At 38.1% G+C, this 12,746-nt stretch overlaps 1 protein-coding gene across 1 annotated transcript in view; it reads left to right on the top strand.

The window, feature by feature from the left end:
* Window positions 1-12,746, top strand: part of LOC106909478 (uncharacterized) — a 37,649-nt gene that overhangs the window by 16,923 nt on the left and 7,980 nt on the right. The gene's annotated exons all lie outside the window — the stretch shown is intronic.

The following is a 12,746-nucleotide window of genomic DNA, read 5'->3' as shown; positions in this document are numbered from 1 at the left end:
TGTAACATTCCACACTATATCGAACTGGCCACGATAAAAGGAGTGGTTGTAATCAGAAGAATAACTTCAAGGCTTTGACTGGGAGGGCCCTGAAGAAATTGGATTATGCTAAAGAAGAACTCCTGTCACAAACGGATGGATTAAACTGGAAAAGGGACTGAAGTCGTGAGGAAGGAGTGGCGTCATAGACAACCACCAAGATCAATCCTGCAACAAAGCATTAAAGTCACACCCAACACCTGGAAGGGGAAGGGTCAACACTTTCCTCCCAGGACCTGGCAACTGTTTCATCCTGATGTTCAGAGCACCTGTCCTGGATATTCAGCGCTGTAAGTTTTGATGAGGAAGCCCAAAGACTGCAGTTTTGAAATTGGACAATTCCTGTTGCCTCTGACAACTCCTTAATGACCTCCCTTAATGCTGCTTGCTGTCATGCTGTCATGCTGCTTATGCTTTTTGCTTTGCTCTGCTGAACTTCCAGATTTTTGGGGGGGAGTGGGGGAGGTTTCTGCCTCAGCCCATCAACCCATCGACCTGTCCTTAAGGAATCTTCCACATCCTGAAGAGCCGTTCATCCAGCTGAGGATTTTTTTTGTCACTGTTAAAGGATCAGAGCAACCTGGGTTCTCTTCGACATTCGTCACTTCCTGGGAGACATCAAAACTCCAAGGAGGGGGTGTCAAAGAGCAGTGGAGTTTTGAGGATCTGTGTCTTCACATCCCAAGCTGCTGTGGCCTTGGTGACGACTGAGGATCTGCATCTTCACATCCCAGACTGCTGAGTCTTTTGTCACGATGGAGGATCTTCACATCCCAGTGGACCATCTTCTCTTTCCAGGGGATGAAGACGCAGACCTGGCGGAGGGTGTTGGGTTCCCAGCATGTGAAAGGTCTGACCTCGAGGAGGGGGTGTCGAGAAAAGTCGAGCTCATCCCACTTCCCCATGCTGGAGATTTTAGTTAAATAATAACAATAAATAAAGTTATCTTTAAAAGTAATTACACAGGTGACATCAAGACCCAACAGTAGAGTCAGACAGTAATAAAATTAATCTGGTTGTGTGTGTTGTTATTGTGTCCTGCAAACTTTGCTTTAATTCTACTTTTTTCTATTTAATCATAAAAAATCATAATCAGACAGAAAGAGAGTCATGGAACAGGAAGAGCAGGTTTCCTGAAGAAAGAGGAAGTTTCCAGCCTGCAGTGAATAAAAATAGTTCAGATTGCTCATTTTGAGCATTAAAGGTTTAAAGAATAAAATCTAAACATTTTGAGTAATTGGATAAAACCCAGAGTAAAATACTTAAGTTAATGATAACTTATGATTAAACCAATAATTAATATTGGTTTAACCAGTGGTTGATGTTGGTTTGATTATAAGAATATTTAACACTTACTCTTATACTTATGGAAGTACTTACAGATGAAACAAGTAACTGTAACTTTGGTATCAAATAATTAGAATAATGGATTATTCTTGGTTTCTTTTCAGAAATGTCTGTAATAACTCACATTATGACTATAATAAGAGTAACTAACAAGTAATGGTTATTATAAAATTATAAATGAATGCTAAATCAGAGAAACTAAAAGGTTATAAATGTGATTTTGACATTGAACTTGAAATGGTATGAAATGTGTAGCTGTAGTTAAAGGTCACTGAAGTTGTGTTGGAGGTAGATGGTAGGAGAAAGGTCAGGGAGAAAGAGGAACTGATAGGAGAGCGGAGGTGACCAAGGCAGACATCATGTCACCAAGACTGTGATGGATATGAGATCATCGGTCCAAGCAGTCAGTACGGAAGAAACAGGAAGTGGGATTTTTGAGATGCATGAAGGAAACGGGTGCAGAAGGCAAACAGAGAACTTCAGAAAGTACAGTTCCAAGGAAAAGGCAAGTTCGTCTGAAGGTTGAGGCCAACCAAAAGGCAGTTGACGTCAAGGAAAAACGTACGTGAGGAAAGTTGTGTGGCTGCTGACAAGAAATAAAGACACCAGACAGAAGGATCGGGATTCTTTGTTCTTCAGCGTTCAAGTCAAGCACACATGGAGATGCAGAATCAACGGAGGGCTGCGTGCTGATACCCCGGGACGATGAAGACTACTCGCTGCACAAGAAAGCAACAAGATCCGTTTACTCACAACTCGGGATTCTGATTCGACTGCGGCCCCACACTCAACCCAAAAGATTCCAACGATGCTGCAGTGGACATGGGGAATAGACAAAGATCGTATATGGATAAAGAACTGAGTTCATCGACGATTCTCACCAGTTCACCTTTGGTGCTAATGCACTGGCTTGCGCAAGCCAGTGCCATAACTTGAGAGAAAATGCTAATAAAGGCTCATATTATTGCACCGCCTATGGCAGTGCACTAACTCGAGGGAAAAAGATTATTAAAGCTAATGTAATTGCACCGCCTTCAGCGGTGCACTTACCGGAGGGGATTAATGAGGCTTTTATTTTGAAACTTTCAGTAAGCTTCATTTGAAATGGCAACACTAATCCCATGTGTAACAGTGGTTTTCTTAAACAGTTATTTAATGCAAAAAAGAGCAATTACATGATATAAAAATTGTCAAGGCTTTTATTTTCAAATTTTTCATAAGCTTCGTTTGAAATGGCAAGACTAATCTCATGTGTAACAGTGGTTTGATTAAACCAGTTATCTAATGGCCAAAAGAGCAATTACATGATGTAAAAATTGTCAAGGCTTTTATTTTGAAATTTCCAGTAAGCTTCATTTGAAATGGCCACACTAATCCCAGTTATATAACTGATTGGGTTAAATCAGTTATATAATGCTCAAAACACAAGTAGTGCAGAATACCAGCTAAGTCCTCCTCTTTAGTAATAGACAGTTCCGCCATGTTGTAGTTCTGACATTCTGCGCAGGTCTCTCTTTTAACTGAGTCTTGGCCATAGATAGAACTACAATGGTGGCGTGTTTGTAGTCCTAAGCAGCTCCTCTGCTCTGTGTTCTGTTTCTACAGTAATTAATGCCCTGCACCTGTTGGTGGCACAGAGCGTGAGAGAATTCTCTGTTTAAACCAGCCTGTTTCTCACAAAAAAAGCACTTCGAACAACTCCTTCCCGTTCAGGAACTGTGACACGTATTTGAAAACTGTTTGAAGCGTATGAGAGGGCTATTTGTCGTTTACGATATTCCCGCGATTCATATCTCTACCTCACTCAGTATTAACAGCGATGAGAGAAAGATAATATGTGCTGAGGTCTGACATTTTTCAGAAATATATGGAAAAACATGAGTCTGAGCGTGAGTTTGTCCTGTCGCGTGACATCGATCGGAAGCACCTGGACAGAAAACCATAAGCCCTAGGGACATTTTGAAAACATTTTACCGGAGCAGGCATGCATATCTATGTCCTGACCGACTTTTAGGCAAATCGGGCGATATTTCTGGCCGTGAGGGCGAGTTAGAAATTATTTTGGGGTCAGAAATCCACTCTCTCCCACACTCTAGCGGATTTTACAAAAATCGAAAACTTTGGGTCGCTTGGAGACAAAATGTGGAGAAACCGTAATTCGTATCGATATACTGTCTTTACTTTAGAACAGTGGTGGAGAAAGTACTCAAAAAATGTACTTAAGTAAAAGTACAAATACACAGACAAAAATGTACTCAAGTAAAAGTACCACATTAACATTTTACTTAAGTAAAAGTAAAAAAGTACTGGATTTTAAAAATACTTAAGTATTAAAAGTAAAAGTACTTGCTGAATAATACCTAATCGCTAATATCATTAAGTGAACTGATCATATTTAATTTTAATACATCAGTAATGTGCCATTTTAATGAACAATGCCACAGATCAAGCATGTTTTCATTGTGTTTACTCTGTAACATAGTTTAGACTTAGATATTTGATTCTATGCATCATAATTTCAGGGAAGGAAACATCTTGTCTCCTGTCCTAACATAACATGAACTTTTTTTTTTTTTTTTTTTTTTTTTTGCCACTAGTGGCTTTTATTTTGAAAGAAATCCAACTGGCAGGGGAGGACATGGAAGTCCTATAGGACTTAGTAAAGATCCGTCCGGAAGAATCGGATCGTTCCTGGATGTCATATTACTATATTGCACTTTGGTCACAGCGTTGTCCCATATGTGCGACACCTGTTAAAGAAGAAATTCTAAATTGGTTAACTTTGGAAAAAGTCTGGCTCTCTCTTCCTCTGGAACCCAGGTCCTCTCGGCAGGCCACGTGTAGCCACAAGGAAAACAACAATGCGTGTTGACGTCACAGAATTACAGCGTTTAATCTAATATAAGACAATGCATAAACTTACACCAGAAACTGCAGAACAACGGAGACATACATTCATTTACCTGAGATAAATGGAAAGAAGAAGAAAAGCAAAGACGTGCAAAGACATCTTTTGAGAGTTGCAAGAGCAAATCTAATTTGTTACTTCTGTGTAGAAAGTTTTATCTTCTTTTCTTTAATTTATTCAAATAAGGCGTATCTTTGCTCCTCCAACCAGGAACTATCTCTGACCCTCTCTCAAGCCAGAAACCCCTTCCGTGTTTATGGCCTTTCACAGATGAGTGTGAAAAGCTACAACTTCTACTGTATTGTTTTCCCACACAGACAAAAGGCAGTTCAAACGATCCTAGCAAACCATCTGCTGTAACTACAGGTAAATTAAAGGTCAAAAAGTCAGAATACATTACTAATTTCAAAACCACAATTAAGCCATTTGAATCAAGACATGTTAAGTTTTAAAACTAGCTCATTTTAAATTTATTTTCTCAACACACCTCATTCAACACCTCCACACAATAATTCAGCGCATGAGTGACAACTTGTTTTCATCCAGATGCAACATGTGTCTCAGTACAGCTAGCTTTGCTAGCATCACGTCCACGGAGCTTACCTTTCTTTAAGCTTTACTTCCAAGTGACGCTAAAAGTTGGACGAAGTCCCCACCGTCTGTGAAAGGAAAGCGAAGCACTGCTTATTTTACATGTCGCCATATCTATGATTTATGCAGCGCTATTATATTACTGACGATTAGACAGACATCTTCTCCCCCTCAGAGGAAACCACTGCGCATGTCTGGAGCTCCGTGTGCCAGTAAAGGTGGAGGCGATGGGTGACAACAGACACTAAGTCACTTTATTGCTTGGATTTTATGGTGCCACCTTAAGACCCTGAACTTCACATTTTAACGGAAAAAAGCACAACGCGATGTAACGAGTAACGAGACACATTTGTAGAAATGTAGTGAAGTAGAAAGTACAGATACTTACTGTAAAATGTAGTGGAGTAAAAGTAGAAAATATCAATTTTTAAATCTACTTAAGTAAAGTACAGATACATGAAAATTGTACTTAAGTACAGTAACGAAGTACTTGTACTTCGTTACTTCCCACCACTGCTTTAGAAGAAATCACGGACGTATCTACAAACTGAAATTTGAATGGAATTTCTACGTCAAATCATGACGACACAGAAATTCTTCAAAAATAGTTTTTTTTTTCTTTTTTTTCGGATTTTCCGTCGTCTCGGTCCATTGACTTGAATGGAGTTTTAAAGGGTCTTCTTTTGCAATTTATGTTGTCATGGTAACTCCAAATCCCACCAGAAGTAATAGCTCCCTTCTCGGAATCGAGCCGCAATTTTTGATGCCACATTTGTGTGGTTGCACGCAGTGGTACGAGCTGCATTAACGGTGACGGAAGAAAAATAAATAATACTAGAAAATTTTAAGGGGCCTGCGAAAGTGTGCCCATCACTTTAAACAAAGCGTTTCAAATTTGCCGTGAGAAACAGATATATGCAGGTCTGAGATACTTAACCCACAACTAGCACAGAGTAAGTGTAAATATTATCAGGTATATTAAGATGATATTAATCACCACTGAAAAGCAAGGTATAAACCCCAAGTCAGTGAAATTTAATCCGAGACCGACGACTATAAGCTTCGCACGTGTGGTTCTCACTCATGGTTCCAAAATAAATAAAAAAAACATGAAGAAAGTCGGTAATTGTTAATTTCTAAAAAAAAAAGATCAATTTTCATACTAAGGATTTTAATTTACACTCAAAAATTCAGAGAAGTAATAATTTTATGTAAGCAAAACATGAATAGTCACAGGAAATATGTATTCTTCCCACAATACATTGTGAGATCTGATTCAGCGCTGTGGGAATACTCACTGCCTCTGTCTAGGACCCGTTGCTATGGTAATTAATGATCTGCACCTGGGCTGGCTCTCTCTGTCAGATAGTCAGGTTTCTATACTTGTGAGACACCCAGCGTCGGTCTCCAGGACCCTGACAAAAAACCATAAGCCCTAGGAAAATTTTGAAAACATTTTACAGGAGCAGGCATGTGTATCTATTTCATGACCAACTTTGAGATCAATAGGCCTCTATTTGTGCCTGTGAGGGGGAGTTAAACAGAGTTTTGGAGTCAGACCTCCACTGTCCTGTGTGTGTGTTTCAGAGAGAAATCTTAGTGATGCTGTGAGTTCCTCAGACTCAAGTTTTTTCGTTTTTCTCAATTTATGTCATCATTTTTACACAGAATCCCAATAAAAATAATAGCTCCAATGCCGGGATCGAGCCGCACGTTTTGATACCACTTTTGTGGGGTTTCTCGCAGAGGTACGAGCCGCATTAACGGTAATGGAAGAATAATAAATAAGCTATAATAATAAAGAGACATTCTATTGGGTGTAGAACAATAGGTGCCTGCCATGCAATGCATGGAGGCAGTGACTGCTCTCCCTATGCATTGCTATGGGCAGGCCCCAATAAAGAGACATTCTATTAGGTGTAGAACAATAGGTGCCTGCCATGCAATGCATGGAGGCAGTGACTGACCTGTCACTGCTCTCCCTATGCATTGCTATGGGCAGGCCCCAATAAAGAGACATTCTATTGGGTGTAGAACAGGGGTGTCCAAAGTCGGTTCTCGAGGGCCGGCATCCTGCATGTTTTACTTCTCTCCCTAGTGGTTGTAACAACCTCATCAAGTCAGTGTTCTGCTTAGGCCTCTAATAAGCCATCATTTGATGCAGGTGTGTAAAACCAGGGAGAGAACTAAAACATGCAGGATGCCGGCCCTCGAGGACCGACTTTGGACACCCCTGGTGTAGAACAATAGGTGCCTGCCATGCAATGCATGGAGGCCTCTCCCTATGCATTGCTATGGCCAGGCCCCAACTAGAAAAAAATTCCTGAAGAAATTTAAATGGGGCCTGCCAAAGTGTGCCCGTCAGTTTGGACCCAGGGTTCTGATGCTAAAAAATTAGCATGAATGCTAAAGTAAGCTGCAATGTAGTCAATAACCTGTGGAGAGTCAGAAGCATGTGGACTAAGCTGTACTTGTACCATTCATACCATATCCTGATGTTGGACTGATGGAAACTGGCAGATGTCCTCAGCCTCTTCTGACTCTTCTTCTGCTTTCCTCCCAACTATTTCCTCCTCAGACTCACTCCTCTTCTTCTCTCTGGCTGTTCACTCTGTCCAGATACTTGTTCATCAGTTCTCAGAAATGTAACATTGTGTTGTGTTCTGGCTATATAGACCATATTGTTGCCAACTGATGGTTCACAGATGCACCTTCAATCTGTTTTCAGAAAACTGGTTGATCGTTGGTTGAGCTAATGGTTCATACATTGACCTGTTAGAGAAACTCAGGACTCACTTGGGAGCAATTTACCAATTCAGGACAGATTTAGAAAATAATCGAATATTAATTAATTAAAATATGATTGACATTATGACAACTTTAAGACTTATGCATGTTAAGACTTACACAATGAACTTATGCTGTTTTGGAAGTTGAGAATTCAACACAGACACGTTTAGCAAATTACAACGGGGGAAAAGCAGAGAAATGCACATAATCAGTTACATGATGTACAAAAGCAAAACTTGCAAAAGGAATGAGAAACTCATTTTTTGATGTGCAGAACTGACAGTAATTTGAAGATTGAACAGGTAGTTTTAAGAATTTCAATTCCGTTCTCAGAAATGCACCCAAACTGAGAAAAACTGTCAAATATTAATATTTAAATTTCCTTATCTTAAAACCCTTCAACTGTCATGGACCCAGTGACTTTAGTGCAAGTATTTTGGAGGTGAGAGTCAACAGGTCAAAGGAAAATATTAAATATTAGCTCTGATGCCAAGCTTTATACTTACTTCTAAGTATTGCCAAAGTATTGAAACAAAAGCTAATGTGTTCTTCACATTGCATGCATGCATGAACTTGCATGCATGAACATTTCACACTCAAAGTAATTCAAATGAATTACTGAACCAAACTTGAAAAAGTTGATTCTGCCATTAACAATAACTTTAAGCACATGCAGTCTAAAGTAGACCAGAAATATAATCTATGCAGTCGTTCTTACAGAAACATTAATGGAATTGTTGCGTTTGGGAAAATTAAGTGTTCTATATAGTAAAAATATCTAGCTGCAGTGCATGTACATGAACAGCATGGCTCAGAAATTACACATTTTTTTATCTGTTGGCTAAAGTTAGCTAACTTCAGTTAAAACCGTGAAAGGGACTCACCTGTGATGCAGAGATGTGTTGTCCTTCTCCTTCTCCTCCTGAACACTCAAAAATAGCAGAAACTTGATTTCAGAGACAGTAGCCGCATCCTGACAAGGACCAGGCCTTCTGGGCTCTCAGCAACCTGAGCTAGCACCTGCTGGTTAGCAGCCTTAGCTAGCACACTGTGACTTTACTGTGTTGAGTTCAGGACACCACAGTATCCTGAGCCACGTTCAACTAACAAATAACAAAATGAAAAACTCTCTAGACTCTTCTCTACTAATAGCACAATATTTAAAACCAAGTGTGGGATTTGTGAAACTTCAATGAAGGGTGACTTCACAACTTTTATGATTTTGGATAACACTAGAATTGTTCTTTATTGAAGTTTCACACATCAGATAAAAGTTTCACAAATCCCACACTTGCTTTTAAATATTCTGATATTAGTTGAGAATAATCTAGTCCACATTTGAAGAGTCTAGGTGTTATAGTGTTTTAGCTAGAGTAAAGAAAAATGCTGATGGTAGTGAAAAATTAGATGGAATTGCCCTTTAACCATTCCCCAAATTGGAAGCAGCAATTGGAAACCAACTTTAGCTTCATCCAAGCAAGAGGGGCTAACATACAGTTCTCTTAATGTATATGAAATCTATGGTCAGCATGAAATTAATCTCAAATGCATCATTTAATCAAATATGATGGTGGCGTTGGCTGTAGGAGTTTGCTTTGCCAGATCAACAACTGTTGAGATTTCAGTTTGGTGTATTAAAGGCATTATTAAAAAAGAAACCAAAATATCACACCAGCATTCTGTTCTTTGTAAAAAAAATTACTTTTGTAGTCTCGTTTACGGTTTTACATTGTAGATATAAATATCAGCAAAATTTGTAATTTTGGCTGATTAGTACTGATAAGTTTAGGGTAATTAACTGCTGGCATTACAATATTTTTCTATGAGCTTTACAATTACTTATATTTTTACAATATATTTCTGTATTTTCTACATTCATGACTGTCAAAATTACTTAGGATATATGTTTATTGAGTTACGATAATTCCTCGTATTTTCTACGGTAGTATAATGCTTTGGATATTACAGTCAGTAACTGTTGGTATTTTACCATTTTTTACCATAGATTTACGGATTTCTTTGCAGTGTAGACTTACTGTAATTCCATGTATTTTCTACGGTAACAAAATGTTTTGGATATTACGGTCAGTAACTGTTGGTATTTCACAATTTTTTACCATAAATTTACTGACTTTCTTTGCAGTTTCGACTTACGGTAGTTCCATATAATTTCTACGGTAATGAAATGTTTTTGGATATGACAGTCAAAAACTTTTGGTCTTTTACCGTTTGTTATTGTAAATTTACTGACTTTCTTTGCAGTTTTGACTTACGGTAGTTCCATGTAATTTCTACAGTAATGAAATGTTTTTGGACGGTCAAAAACTGTTGGTCTTTTACCGTTTTTTACCGTAGATTTACTGACTGTTTTTACAGTGTATTGGAAACTGACACAGTAGGAAAAAAGTTTGCTAACCAAATAACAATCAGATTAATTACTTTGTGTCAGTTTAGTTGCATAGGACATATTTTTTGGTTGTTTTGAAACGCAGGATTTCACAATATCTGGCACAAAGTCAGGAAATTCTGCTTGTAAATTGACTTTATAATGCAAAAAACAAAAACACAATTTTACCTGTGAAAATAATGCCAATATACTGTAAAACAGTATATTAGCAACAATATACTGTTTTACTATTGGAACAATTCCACCATTGTTACAGCAATGAAAACCATCGACCAAACACAAATGTCCTCAATATCCATGATACAGAAAAGACAGTGACAACCTTATTGTTTACATTTCTAGGTCCTGACATTGAAATATAGTTAGTAATAGTTTTATTGAAATATCTACCTATCTTATGTGCAAATAAGCTATTTACTCATTTGAGGTTGTACTCAACTGAGATTGTGTAAGACAAACTATAAAAAACAGGGTTCCTAAATTTCTAATGAAGCATCAGATTTAAGGAGTGGTGAATGTCTTTAAAAATAGCCACTCTCTGTGTGATGTAAACCAGAGATAAAGCTCAGCTATATGATTAAGATGTTTCCATTATTCTCCATCCTGTATAATCAAGCGCCGGCATGTAATAGTTTTATAATTTGATGCTTATCAGATTTCCATTCTGTGGAGGAAACACATTTATTGCTGCTCTATTACTCTGTCTGGGAAGCAAAAGATGGTTGACTTTCTCTAATCCAACCACTTTTATTATAGGTATTATAGGTAATCATTATCAAACTCTACCCAACTAAAACTTAACTCATATCAGTGGGATAAATGTTATTGTTGCTCAGCTGAAAACAATCATCACCAAACAGAACAACTTGTGTTTTTCATATCTGCTAAGAGAGGGGCTTAGCACCAGTTGAACCTTGTTATGTCACCCCATCTTACCTGACTACTCAGGGTTTCCTCTACATGTAATCAATCGTCATAGCAAAATAAAAGCCGTCACACCTTCAGAATGAACACCACCGGTTCCTGCCTGCGATGCTGGCTGCTCTGTGCTGCGCTGAACTGTTCAGTTCTCAGGAGTGAAGGAAAACTAGAGGACGTAGTCTGAAGTAGAGGAAGACAAAAGGTGAAGAAAGGTGCCAAAGGAAGGTTAAGTTGAATGTATTTTTAGTTCAAGCCTGTGAAGCGACCCTAATGTTAACGTAAGTTGAACTTGAACGACAGTAATGTTCTTCATTAATATAGTTATTAATGAACTATGCTATTATAGTTGGCTTTTATGGTAATGTTTCAGATTTTGAAGATTTCCTGTTTGTGGTATTTATGCCCCCATCCACCCAACTCAATCTGGTTTCTCCAACATGACAATAGATTTGTGCTTCTTATAATAATAATAATAATAATAATAATAATAATAATAATAATAAATTTAACTTGTACCGCACTTTTCATTAGCAAAAATCTCAAAGTGCTACACAGTACAACTAAAATCAAAGATAAAATCAGCATCATAAAATCATGTGGAGGCAGAATAGGCTTGCTTAAATAGAAAAGTCTTTAAGCCTCTTTTGAAGTCAACCAGTGGTTGCTGAGCTCTCAAATAATCTGGGAGGGAGTTCCAGAGACGGAGGGCAGCCACAGCGAACGCCCGATCACCCATGGTCCTTACTCTGGATCGAGGAAGGTGGAGGAAGTTGCAGTCTTGTGATCGTAGAGATCTGGTGGATGAATGTGGAATGAGAAGATCCTTCAGATAATCCGGTGAGGTTCCGTTTAAACACTGATGGGTAATGAGAGCGATTTTGTACTGAATTCTATAGGTGAAAGGAAGCCAGACAGGAAGTTCTTAAACAGAAATTGCTTACCAACCTGGCTTATTGTTGTTTTTTTTATGCATGTTGCCTGTAGATCAGAAAGACTAGCATGTGCTGATTGTTGCCCTGTTGCCTCATGAAACGTGTTCGCCAGTCACCCACAGGAGATAAAAACAGCTTGTTTGAGTCCCAGAGCTTTGGATTACAGCTGTGATCAGTTAAGTGTCTCTTTGTGTAACATCCTCTTGAATTTAAAAGCTCAGAGCTTATGGATAACTCTCTGGTTCGAAAAAGATGTTTGGCTAAATATTTCCTGCAACCATGCACTTTTTGGCAACATGAAAAACATCATTGTGTCTGGCATCTATTAATTGTGATACTAAGTTGCATAGTCACTTTTGTGACCCAGTAAGGTGTCTTGTGGGCCAAATATATGCTTTATATCCATGATATGTGGGAACACGTTTATCTATAAAACCTGGCATGTTTTTGTCAGTTAATCCGACATTTCGGATCCGACATTATTTGCCCTACTGGTCGAGTAATTTTAATGTCAGTTTGTATTCAGGAGTGAGTGACATGATTAACAATGGCAACATTTACAAGCTCTTCTCACATGTTCAAATATGACATCAGGTCTAACCACATCGTTCCTGAACTCGATTCAGTTGCATAGGTCAAGAGTATAATAAAAAAAAATTATGAAGTAAATACAAAATATGAAAATTAAAAAGAAAGAAAACAATAAAACAAAATGAAAAACTAAATCATAGTGATAATGTTAAATTGATCATGTTGAAATATTAATCTATGTGAAAATATATTATCAAATATGTTGGTCAAATTCATATTT

The sequence above is a fragment of the Poecilia mexicana genome, unplaced genomic scaffold (assembly GCF_051168715.1).
Source record: "Poecilia mexicana isolate PSO_F unplaced genomic scaffold, ASM5116871v1 scaffold_2, whole genome shotgun sequence".
Classification (NCBI taxonomy): Eukaryota; Metazoa; Chordata; class Actinopteri; order Cyprinodontiformes; family Poeciliidae; genus Poecilia; species Poecilia mexicana.
The sequence above is the reverse complement of the archived record's forward strand: the minus strand, read 5'-3'. Positions and strand labels throughout refer to the sequence as shown.